This window comes from Centruroides sculpturatus, unplaced genomic scaffold (genome assembly GCF_000671375.1).
Source record: "Centruroides sculpturatus isolate CEXI.00-Female unplaced genomic scaffold, Cexi_2.0 scaffold2900, whole genome shotgun sequence".
In the NCBI taxonomy this organism is placed as follows: domain Eukaryota; kingdom Metazoa; phylum Arthropoda; class Arachnida; order Scorpiones; family Buthidae; genus Centruroides; species Centruroides sculpturatus.
The window spans coordinates 2,192-16,135 of record NW_019386993.1 but is presented as its reverse complement, the minus strand read 5'-3'; the positions used below and the strand labels follow the sequence as shown (position 1 = coordinate 16,135).

The 13,944-nt window shown below is 30.5% G+C and overlaps 1 pseudogene; it reads right to left on the bottom strand.

Moving 5' to 3' along the window:
* Positions 1 to 769: 769 nt before the first annotated feature.
* Positions 770 to 13,609, bottom strand: LOC111616025 (annotated as a pseudogene).
* Positions 13,610 to 13,944: the final 335 nt, after the last annotated feature.

Sequence of the window (13,944 nt, the reverse complement as noted above, 5' to 3'; positions counted from 1 at the left end):
CTCAAAAACATATTTATTTTAATCACAAATTATTACATTTAATACTTAAAATCTATCAGTGGCAAGTTGTGATGAATGAACTCAATTTTTTCAGTATTTGTTGATAGCAAATGATTGCGCTTTTCCTCATAAACTATATCTGCTTCTGAAAATAGCCTCTCACTATATACACTACTGCCAGGAGATGATAGATAAATCTTAGCAAATCCTGTCAGGCTTGGATACTGTTTTGCGTTTGCTGACCACCACTTGTAAAGGTCTGCCATCCAATCTAGGCAAACAGTTTTCATATAAAGTGATACAAACAGTGATATTTTTTAGTAATAAGAACTTTTAGTAAAACAATTTGATGTAACAATGAACAAATAATGCATGTCGTGACACGATCTACTCAGAAATAAAACAAATGTGCCCGTGGTGTCGATACCGCACCCACTGCAATGAGACAGGTCGTAACCTGTCACCCGCAGAATGTATACATATTTTGCCAAATATTCGGCACTTCGGCCAAGAGTGTAGCTGAATATTCGGTAGTTGGCAAAAACACTATTCGTGGCATCACTAATAAGCATGTCAATCTTGCCTAGTGTAGCAAATCTTGGACCAGCTAACTGACGTGGGATTTCTGTTTTGCTAATGTGTAGAGAGGAAACAGGGAGTAAATCCATGATCCTTGGCACCACTAAGAACTTTAGTGTCTTAGAAAAAGATCCATTGCTCTTTATTATTGTAGTAGGCAGTTTAAACTTAGCCAAGGTTTTATTTTCACTCATACTGGAGACTGTGAGATCAATTCTTTCTTGCGGGGTACCCAGATGACTCGTGAAATTTCTAGTAACGATATTTGACATACTGCCTGAGTCCAATACTGTGTACCGGTGGTAAGATTTAAAACCCAAACCATGGCTGTTGAGAGAATTACTGTCTTATTTCCTTTGTCAATGCATGACAGTGAGTGAGGTATACCTTCACAAAACTCTATTGCATTGGGATTAAAATCCTTCTTGATTGGAGTCGGTTTGCTGCCAACCACTGGCACATTTGAACCAGTCATAGCTTGTTTCTCTCAGTGCAGTAATGTATTATGTCGCTTTCAGCATATATTACAGGAGTTCTTGGAGTTGCAATTGGATAACTTATGCCAATCACTTAAGCAATTGAAACAGAGTGTTTTTGGTCACAACATTGTTTCTTTGAGAGGCTTCCAACTGTTGAAAGGAATCACGATTGTAAACAGGATGATTCTGCTTACATAAAATGCAACGAGACATAGAATTGTTACATTTCACGAACAATTTTTTTGATTTAACTCTATCTTGACTACACCTTGGTTTCACAAATGTGGCCTTATTAATATTTTCTAAAATTTGAGAACACTTTTCCAAAAATGAAATTAAGTTATCTAGCTTAGGAACATCATTCAAACTGATACTGAACTCATACTGTTTTAGAGTCTCCTTATCCAGCTTCTGAAGTACAATGTTTAAAATTAAGATATCAGAAACCTCATTCCTTTCATATCCTAGGACTCTTAGAGCTTGCATATTCCTATTGATGCTATCAACCAAACTCCTCACACCCCTTGCTGACTCATAAGCTAGTTTTACAGAGTCCAGAATTGCATTAACATGGGTTTCTACTATTAATTTCTTGTTTTTGTACCTTTCTTGTAGCGTTTGAAACAATGAGGCAAATGAATCATTTAACATCTCTAAACACAAGTTTCCCCTATGAGAGCAGCCTTCAAATAATGTAGTTTCTGTTCTGCTGATAGCTGCTTGCTTGATAAAATATTATCATCAAATTGCATTTTAAAATTACTCCATTCTTCATATCTTCCAGAGAATTTTGGTAGGGGAATCTCCAGCAATTTAATATTATGGGAATTATTTTGAACTAAGGGGTCCTGAGTCACCATGGCCATGGATGTATGAGACTGGATCTTAAATTTACAACTTTATAATTTTGTCCTCATATTCTTTACTATTGACTATCTCAATGTCATAATCAGTTGGACTAGTAATGAAACCTTCAATTTCCCCGTTTAAGGTTCTCAATGACTCTTCCTATCGACTCAGCTGATCCAGTATTTCTAGAAGAGTTTCTGTCTCTATCATTGCTTTCAACTAGGCTATAAACTTTACGAATTAATTTTGTCACACTAGCTCTTATCGAAGTGTGTTTTTTCTTTAATTTCTCAAGTTGATCCATTTTAAACTGTCTATCATGCATAACAGACAGATAAATTCCTCCTACTTTGAATAGGTGACTGACCAGATGTCTGTCAATCTTTAATGGACTGTAAAAATATGAAAGTACAAAAATGGCCATTACTAGGATACTCTCGTCTCCAAATTTAAAAATAATTTTTTTTTACTACAAAAATACAGTGGTGCTCGAGCGCCAACAGGCATATTGCTTAAAAACTAAAGTATGTAGGATCACTGTTTGTGTATCATAGAATAGAGAAACTCAAAAATTTTTATCAGCAATTTAACATGTTCTATGTAATCACACATGATAAGCTTTATAAACTATTCCTCCTCTCTGAAAACATCATAAGGCAGTTATCTAGTCACACTAAAGCTTTGGCTAATGCCTCAACTGCTAGAAAACAGGTCTGATAGTCTACTTCAGCATGATGGAGCATCTCTACATTATCACTAAGATCTGACAGCATTTCTCTTTAAAACATCCCAGGTAGATGAACTGATGGCTTGGCCTCCTTGCAAAGGGGATCAATAGCTTGGCTTCCTTGCTTGCTACATCTAACTTCCAAGGACTTTTCCTATGAAGGATTCTATTTTCTTTTTCCTAGGATTCTATTTTTATTTTTCCTATGAAGCCCATTAAAGACAACGTTTACATTCCACCATTGCTAAGCACAATAACAGAACTGAAGAGAAGAGTCACAGCAATCTTCGGTAATGTCATCAAGGATATGCTGCATAATGTATGCACAAGGTAGAATATCATTTAAACTGGGTATACAACAACTGGGCAATTCACAATGGGTATACTCAAGTGGACAATGGTTAACTGGGCAACAGAAACTTAAAAACTTTTGCATGCTTAGCAAGCCTATGATTTGGCAAAGATATAGTTTTTCAATATATATATATAGTTAAGGATGGTAATTTTAATAAAGAAAAACAATAAAAAAGATTTGTATTTTGTCTATTATTAATTTACAATTATATAATATTTTTATATAATATATTATTTTGTCATCCAGATGACCATTACCCACTCACCTTCACCCAGTTGATGATGCCCCTTTAAACTAGAGGTCCCCAAACTTTTGGCTGTTGACTCCTTCAAAGAGTCTTTGACCTTTTACCAACCATTCTTTTTTATGATACAGTTATTAATTATAATAATAAAAAATAAATAAATCCAACGAGTCAGTATTAATACATATCATCTTCATGAAAAAGATCAGCTGTTTACATCATGTTGAACTATTACATTTACAGCCTACTGGACTAATTTTAATTAACTGTTTTCAATTGACCCCTGAAAATGCTTTAAAAATTGGAATCAAACTGTACTTGAAAAAAATCACATCTTTATGTATATTGTACATATTTTTTAGGTAGTTCAGGGCTGTGCTGCATAGCACCAAAATCACCACTTAGTGATATTTTTATTGAAGTGGCAATAAAAATATAATACTGGCAATAAATCCTTAGTCCACTTATTTTGACATTCAACATGAAACTGAATCACAATGCACACTTCAGGAAAAACAACAGAATGTCTAGCTCACATGTGATGGGAGTCCTGTGCACTACACACCTAGCGATTTCATGATGTCACATGACAAGTTCTAGCAGAAAAGTAGGAAGTGAGATTGAGAACTGAAGGCAGTTTTTGCAATGCCACCAGCATTTCCAGATTGAGTTTTTTTTATCAACTGACAGAAAATTTGGGGAATTTTTTGGGATGACTTTTTTCCACTTTGATCTTTTTTCAGTAGACTAAAACAAAAATTTTAACATGAAAGAACATGCAAAACACCATTTAAGCAATGTGATCAAATGTGTTATTCAAAATTATTCATTAAAAAATTATTCAAAAATGATTCCTATTACTAACACGACAGCTTAGCATGTCAATTATGCTTTCCAGACAGCAAACGGATAAGGCTACCAGCACCTGCATTAATTATTAAGTAAAACTGGTGGTGATAAATAATTTAAAGTGGCAAAAGAAATTTGAAACTGACAAAATGGTTGGTGATATTTTCAAGTTTTCCAGAGTGACTCCTGTAGTTTATCAGCCAGACATACAGAAAAAATCATAATCATTCAGTCAGGTGCCTGATGAAAAAGACTTGGGGAGAATACTGTATATTAATGTATTAATGTAAGTCAACCTGAAGTGTCAATTTATCTAAAGATTCTGAGTTTCCATTATAAAAAAATATTTTAAAAAATCCAGGACAAAATACATATTTAAAAAATGTACAAATATAAAAACATTGAAGATTTATACAAAAAAACTTTTGAAGTCTTCTAAACATCCTTTCACAATCACTGGAACATAATCAACATTGGTGGAGTTGACATCCCTTTATAGGTTCTTCCCCACTATAGTTATGTAAATTGTTTAAAACTTCAAAATTCTAGTTTAGACTTACATCAATCACATAAGTTGATCCTCAAAATATAAAGTCCTGTAGAATACCAGTCAGTATTACTTTTATATATGAAGCATACAATGCCAAAATGTTGTAAATGCCAAAAAAGGAACTTTTCAGGAGAGGTAAAAAAACATTTTTTCTAATGAATGAATTCATTTTAATTTTACAATAAAATGGTAAAAAACTCATTGGGTTACAAATTCTCTGGAATATCAAAATGATGTAAATATAAGCCGCAAAGTTTTGTGCGCCAAAAGTCACATGACTTGCACTCTGGCACTTTAAATGTTGTATTTTCATATAAATTCATCTTCAAAATACAGCCACTTACACTGCCAATACTGCCACAATATTCTTTTGTGGCAGAAAACATTGCATTTAGAATTCAATTCTTCAATAAAATGTATTATGGCATTTACAACATTATGACATTGCATGCTTCATATATTGATTAAATGACTAAATAAAAATAAAATAAAATTAATAAAGAATGGTAAGGCAAAATAAAATGTAATTTAAAATACTGCAAAGTGAATTAATAATTAGGAATTTATTTAGTTACTTTAGTTTTTTAAAAAATTAGACAGCATTATGATAGCATTTAAATTAATCAACTGTACAGACACCATGATATCCTGTGAAATGTCAAGAATTAAATTTTGACATATTTTATAGACCCTAAAATATTCAACTTTTTCTTTTTTGAAATTTTGAATTTTTCTAGCAATGTATTTGATGTTCCTGTTGACAATACCATTTCATTTTTCTTTAAGAAGTCTGTTTCTATCAAACACTGTATATGAGTCAGTGAGCTTTATAATATTAGATGTTATTATTTGAAAGAAATTTACATTTTAGAATTCAACTTAAAGATATGACTGTCTCATTTACTCATATAACAATTCTTATTGAATCAATCTATGAGGGAAGAGATTACAATTTTTTTCTAACAATTCATGATGTTTGAATTATCAAATGCTGGACTTTTCTGAATCTAATATTTTTTTGATAAAGTTTATCATCTTTTGATATTGCAAAAAAACTTTAATTAAAGTGTGAACTAATAATGAAATAACCAACGATTGCCTGAAAGATCAGGCTAATTAGAATTTGGCTAATTAAATGATTAACATAAAATAATTTGTCACTAGAATTTGTCATATGAACTAATATTGTTAAGCAAATTAAGAGTCACTTATATTTTGGTATCCTTTAATATTGTTTTGTTCTACTTTATTATTACATACATGATACAATGTACTAAAGAAAAATTAAAACGGTTCTCACCTTTTTTCTCCAGCAATTTGTTTACAATGTTAACATTTTCAGATGTATTCAACATCCATTTTCAAATAATCATAATGGAATCACACAACCCAAGTTAAAAAAAAAAAAAAAAAAAACACACACACATTTCAAAGGTTTAAACTTAACATGGGACCATCTATTTTAATTCTATGTAATGTGCCTTCCAAAACTGTGTAGTGTTCTATTTCCAAATTAGTAGTTTGTTAGTTAAACATTACGTTTAAATCTTTGAAATTTATGTTCTTTTTGGATTCTGAGTTATGTGATTCCATTTATTGTTGCTTGAAGATGGGCATTGAATATATCNAAAAAAAAAAAAAAAAAAACACACACACATTTCGAAGGTTTAAACTTAACATGGGACCATCTATTTTAATTCTATGTAATGTGCCTTCCAAAACTGTGTAGTGTTCTATTTCCAAATTAGTAGTTTGTTAGTTAAACATTACGTTTAAATCTTTGAAATTTATGTTCTTTTTGGATTCTGAGTTATGTGATTCCATTTATTGTTGCTTGAAGATGGGCATTGAATATATCCAAAAATATTAGTGTTGAAAAGAGTAAATTACTAAGAATAAAAGACTTGAACTGTTTTAATTTAAAGAAATCTAGTTAGAATTCATGTACTAAAAATTTATTTTCAAAAATATAAAATAATTAGTCTCAAAATAACAAAGACTAACAATACCTTTTCGCCCACTCTCATAATCAGAGATTCAAGACGATCTTCTATCTCTTTTGGTTCTGAACTGACTCGTCTTCGTTTTCTGCTGCTCCTATCTGGAAAATGGCAACAAATTTCATATATTTTAGATTAATATATTACTTGAGAATGTCATTTTCTAAAAATGCTTTCATTTAATTGAAAATCTCTTTGTCTTTACACTATATTATAATCTAATTATTTTGTAACAGATTTTAATAACTCAAGATTAAATTAGTACATTTATTGTTTATATAGATTTTAACAATTTTCATTTCACAGATGATAGTGGAAACCTTTAAAAGAGAATCATTTAGCATCTAAATTCTAATTCAGAATTTTTAATTTTTAAATGCAAAACAATCCTATTCCATCCATTCTATAATTAGTTGATGGTGACCTCAATCAAGGTCAATAATGTTCCTATTTATAATATTTTTGGTAACATGAACTTTAGCAGTTTGTTTGTTTTGTTGTTATTATAATGGTGCCAAGTTTCACAATCCATGTACTGTATTAAAAGTGACTGTAAAAAGTGTACAAAACAAATGGAGAGAAGAAAAAAGGATAATAGCACACAGTATAAGCAAAATATTTTTGATCTTAGCCATGAGGCCGAGAAGTGATCTAAGCAAATCTCATCTAAGCAAATATTTTTCTTAGATGAGTCAAAAAATTTTTTGCTTAGATATTTACCTTAAATCAGACTGATTTAAGATCATGAAATATATATATAAAAGAAATCTCAGTTCTATTCACTATTCATTCTAGATTAGAAGACTATAAATATAAATGCTGTATATAAAGGAAATTTATAAATATACTAAAAATATAAATTGTAAATTGTTCTTTATCATCGTCTAATTTCAAATAAAAATTTAAAAGACAAATATATATAGTTTATAATAATAAATACAATAACAATACAATAATAATATCACTTTAATTATTAGTTCATCTAATACAGTTGTTCTCAAACTATGGAGCAAGGAGAAATATTATTATTTAGAAAAAAATTTGCAAATTAGAAAAAATAATAAATTAGACTTATTAGAAAAATAATTTCAAATTTGCTCCTATATTGTTAATTAATGAAATTTTTATAATGTATAACTAACTGTATTTTAAAAATATTTTTAGCTAAGTTACTGACAATGCACTATTTAAAAGTAGAGCAAACATTCAATTTGGAACAGTTATTCTGAACATATTATTCCATTTCATCTTCTATACAAAACTATAAAATGATATCTGACATTTTTTCTTACTACATTTGTAACTAATTATAGTGACTTAATTTTCTTCCATCTTTTATTATTTACTTCTTTCTACCTACATAATTTATTCTCTTCTATTTTCATATATTGCTCCCTTTTATTTTAAATACAGTAGAATTTGCTTATTGTAATCACTTTGGGACACACTTATGCAATACTGATAATATTAAGCAGGATAAGCAAAAAGATGATAATTAACAGAAATCCTGATTTTAATGGTTCTGATGTTAAAAAAAAATGAGTTAAAACAATTAACACTAAAATTGCAGGAACAGTCATTTTAACTACTACACATTGTTTCTTTTCTGATCCTTTGGAAATTTTAGTTTTAGATGTTTTTTTTTTTTACTTTTCATAATTTTGGATTTTAAATATTATGGAAAATTTGAACTTCTCTGATATTGAACTGATAATATGGACTGGTGGGACCTATAACTGTGTTCATGGTCAAATTGACTGATAGGGAGAAATATATGAATATGTATTTCTCCCTATCAGTCACTATATACATATGGAATTTTTTGATTTTATATTACTGTCAGATATTAGAAGATATTGCATTATTTATAGTCTGTATTGCTTCAAAATATATTTGAACATAATAAAAGAAGGAATTTATTTGTAATTTGAGAAAGAAAAAATTATGCATTTCATTGGGAATATATCAACTCCTCATCTGGTGTTACATTTATAAATTTCATCTTGTTTAGCTACAAAATACATCAATTTATTCTTGACCAATTTTTATTACAGAACAAATCTTAAGTGTATTAATACAAAATCAATACAACAATGTCATCATGTGTATGTTCTCCTGAAGAGATCCTTATATATTTACCAAATGTGTTGGAAGAAGAGTCAGGTAATGATTAGGAAATTGTTTCAGAAGTTGTTAGCAAAAATAATGAAGAAATAGTTCCATATAGCAGTGGAACAACTGAGAGTTCTGACACTGAAAATGCAATGACAATCAGGATCACAGAAACAGATAATCTCCATCCATTAGTAGAGGAAGATGTAGAAATTACAGTAGATGTAACAGTGGAAATAAGAGAACATCAGAGAAAGTATCGTCTAATAACAATTTTGCTGTTGAAGAAACAGTGTGGGAGATTTTTTTGATGAACCATTTCAATTGCTGGAAGACATACATCATAATATTTTGAGAGGGAAGGACTGACCCCATATGCACAATGTCATAAAAATGAAGAAAGTGTAGCAATTATTCATTTTTATGACAAGATGAGCCAATTCTTTGTCAAACAAAGAAATGCACAATTTGATCATTTTTGGCAATTCTATACAAAGTACAGTACACACATTGAGTCTATAGTGCCAAAGGTATGAAGGTTGACTACTTTGATTGACCAAACAGGATCCTCCTTCTGAAACAGAAATGCCATGAGACAGATTCAGAGATATAATGAGGTTTGATTTAAAAATTATGTGGTCATAAAGGTTGAAAACTGATAAATCAGCATGTGTGTTCAAAATATAGAACTGTTTTATTGAAAAGTGCACAATATGCTACAGGCCTGGTCAGAACAGTTGATAAGTAATTTTTTCCAACAATGACATATTGCAGATTCACACAGTATATGACAAATAAACTCAACAATTCTGGAAGTTTAGGGTAGCATTGGATGTGGATTCTAAATATGTTCTGAACACTTCTTATCTACAGATGGATGAATTACATCCAGCAGAGGAGAACATTTTAGAGAATGTGCTGCTGTGTGTTTTAGAGCCATACCTAAACAAAGAAAAAAATATAACTATTGACAATTTCTTCATTTCACTCAAACTGGTTGAAGTTACAAATCAAGACTACCACAATTGTTGGTACAATGAATTGCCATTACAGAGAAATTGTGATTTCTTCAAAAAACTTGTATGACGACTTACATTCGATGGAAGTCCTGCACCAAAGTGTAACATTGACAGTATATCAGGCCAAAAAATATAACAATGTCTTGATATTGAGTACATTCCATGACTCTGCAGAAACTGGAAATAAAGTGAAGAAACTGCCATAATCTGTACTTTTTTTATATAAAAAAAAACAAAATTTGGCTTCAATGTTGTTGACTAAATAGCAAAAAAATATAAAGTAAAAGCTGTGTCAATTGTTGGCCAGTTCACATTTTCTGTAATATATTGAATCTAGCTGCAATAAATTCTTGGATAATATTCAAAAAAGTTACAGATAAGAATATAATTTGGAAGAATTTCATCATAAATCTGGTTGAAGAACTTATTCAACATTCCAGAAAAATTACCTTCCAAATTCAATGTCAAATTGCTAATTTTGCAATGACATGAATGCCAAATTGAAAAATATAAAAACAAGTCATTTGAACAATGTGGAAAATGAAAAAATATGCACATGGAAAGTATACTGCTTATGTTACTAGAATTTGTATGGAATGTTCTAAGTAGTTTATTTCAAATTTGTCAGTTAGCCAATATCTGATTTTAGATTGAGGAACCCTTAATCTAAAATCAGATTAAGGGTTCCCTTAACCAAGCACCCGATGAAGTTCCATCTAGTATCATCCCAGTTACATACAATCCATACCTGAAATCACTTTACAACACAATAGCGAAGAAAAAGAATATTCGCATTGCATATAGAAGTTGCGCGACAATTTTTGATATTTTACAGAATGGGAAAGATATCCCCAACAAAGAATGACTCCCAGGGGTATATACCATCCCAATTATAGACCTTAGATGGAACAGAAGCCTGATCTACGTAGGATCCACTAAGAGCTCATTAGAGGTGAGAATAAAATAACACATAGCGGATATTCTACATGCAAGGCAAACCACCGCTCTAGCCGTGTATGCCTCAGATACGGAAATAGAGCCATTATTCAGCCAGGCCAAGGTAATCCGCACCACAAAATACACACACGACCTTAGATGGCTAGAGGCCCTGTACATATGTATGGCTACACTAAAAGACGACAATTGTATTAACAATAAAGACGAAATCACCCTGTTAACTGCATGGCAGGTGCTTGTTGACAAGAACTTACGATAATTTACAACCAGCAAAGGGGCGCATGCGTCAATGACGCTATCGATACGTGCGATAGAATTCTTAATCGTGTTCTTTTTTGAATTGAATTTGAATGGCATTCGCTTAGACGTCTGTTACCTGAAGAAGAACTTACAAGTTCAAAAACGTTTGTAACACTTTGTTTTACCGAGAAGCACACCGGAAACAGGTTCCTGGTACATTGGTTTTTTATTTAGATTGAGGAAATCTAACATTGAAAATATTGACTCACTCATACAGATCCAAACATAACACATAATTTTAAAAGTGCAATCTTTAAATTTGGAAGACTTTCATTTGGCAGAATAGCGAGCCACATCTCTTTGACATAACATTTACGTTTTGTGTGTGTTTACTTTGCACAGTATACATCTTGTCTTCAAATCTATTATCTTCAAATCTTGTCTTCAAATCTGTGCTTATCCACAGACCAAAACATTGAATACCTATTATTGTGACATCATCACAATGTTGAGCTACAATTTTTAATCATATTTTAATTTAAAAAATCACGTGGCTTCCAGTCCAGGACAGAAGGTCATATACAGTTAATTGGGACCTCTGGTCCTTAAGCTTTCCATTTCTGCTCTTAATATTCGATCTATCTAACTCTGTTCTTGTGATTAATGAAGGAAAGAAAGACACAATAGTGAGAATATCTGCAATTGGCATTGCATCCCAAAAATTTGCAATATCCTTACTGGAATTTGCTATTTCAAACTGAAATGGATCATTGAAAAAATCAAATATTAATTTCAAATTTTTAAACTTAAAGATATGGGATTCAAATTTTTGAGATAGGTTTTTAATAGAGATCTTTTAATATCAGAGAAATCCTAGTCAAATTATCTTCTTTGAAACTGTTCTGAGAAGAAGTTCAACTTTAATTGAAATTTAAGAATAGACTGATAGTTCACTATTTATTCTATTTCATCTGTGATGCTTCATATTCAAATTGTTCAAGTGGTCCATCATGTCATACAAAGTGCAAATCATATTGCCAAGAAAAAAATTTCAATTTCAGGAAAATTTTTGATCTTTCTTTTTCAACAAAACACTCTTTTATTTGTGAAAGAAAGAAAGTATTTGCAATTCTACTTAACCATTTTACTTTTGATAACTGATTTAACAAATGTAAGATCAGTTATTAAAAGTGCAGTCACCGCTTTTCTTCAAAGACTGAACAAATTATTAATGGATGAGAGAGCTTCCATTTCTAATGTAATTCATAATTATCTTTACAATGATGTCCATCATATTTTTCAATTTCATCATTTTTAGATATCTGATCACACAAGTTTTCCTAATGCAAAATACAATGGAAAAATGACAATGTGAACTTCAAATTGTTTTCATTTAAAAGAGAAACAAATCTTAATTTTGTCTCAATCATAACAGGAGTAAGGTTTGTGTTACAGAAAGCAGATTTTTAGAGTTAGATTAAATTTTTTTTAAAACATTTCAAAAATTTGTTTCCATATGCTCAATCTGTTAATTCATAAATGTATGCATTTCTTTCCTAACTCAAATATCAAAATTCAGCCCAAGATGATAATAGCACAGTGTCACTAATATCTATTGACTCACCCAGGTACAAAGAAAAATAGTCTTTTAACTTGTTCAAACGACTGATTTTTTTGTGTAGTTCATTAACTCTAGCATTTTGCAAAAATTGTTCTTTGTAACTGATTAGAAACAATTATTATTGACATTTACAATTTTTTTTAACTCATAAGGCTTAATCTGTTCAAGTGTTGGGAAAGTCATGTAAGAGCCCTTTCCTGCTTTTTGTTTTTTTCTTAAGATTTATTAAACAAAAATAGAAGTTTCAACTGTTTACTTGATCTAAACATGTTCAATTGCTTTTCTCAACATTTTTAAGCATTCTGTTTGAATTAAATTATCAAGTAATAAGATTAGATATATAATTGGATATAGCAAAAACATTTTAAAATCATATTTTAGAATTATTTCAGCACATGTGACTCATAAAAGATTATAAACCTAGCAAAAGATATTTGTAGATCCTACAAATAGCAAATGCATATTTGATGCAAATTTAAAAAGTAATATATAAGAAGTTCTGTAAAAAATAGTGACACAATGCACTATTTTGGTCTATTTTATTACAATTACAGGCTTAATATTAAACAATTTAATTTAAGCAATAGAATTAAAATGAATTTTACAGTGAAGAAATGAAACAATCTTGTAATGTAATGTCAGGTTCTAAATACTAGTAAACAATATCTCAAAAAGTGGCTTTAATTACCTTCTTCATCGTCTGACAAACGTCTTCTACTCATATTGAGATTGTTAATTTTACAGATGCAATTAGATAATTAAAATTTTTTCAAAACAAATTCAAATTTGTAACTGCAAACTAGAAACACACGTCCAACTATTGTAACATTAGCGCTACACTGCGGTTATTTTTTTCACTAACTTTTTACTTTCTTAACTAATAAAAAATAAAAAAAATAGTTATAAAATAATAAAAATTTATATAGTGTATATTTTATAATTTCAATTCAAATGTATTTTTTTAATTTTAGTTAAATTTCGAATGAAAACTATAACATTGTTACTTTTTTTATATATAGAAGAAATTCAGTCAGTACCGCAAATGTTTACAGGATTGAATTGATAAAATAAGGCAATCTGCCAAGAGGAATGCTTTCCGGAGGACTTTCTATAAGAAACTGGCCCCTATTTAGGTGTTAGATACGTGAAGACACGAAAAACTCCATGTGGCCAGTCCGTTAGTGAGGCGCAAACCGTTAATAATACGCCAAGGTGTTACTAGGGAAGGTTACCATCCAGAGTGGTTTCCCGTTGCCTTCTCTGGGGCGCGATATTACGCGAGGGGAACAAATGCCTTCCGGGAGGATTTTTATGGGGAACTAGCCTCCTATTTAGTCGTTATTGGCAAGGAGAAAACTCGAAG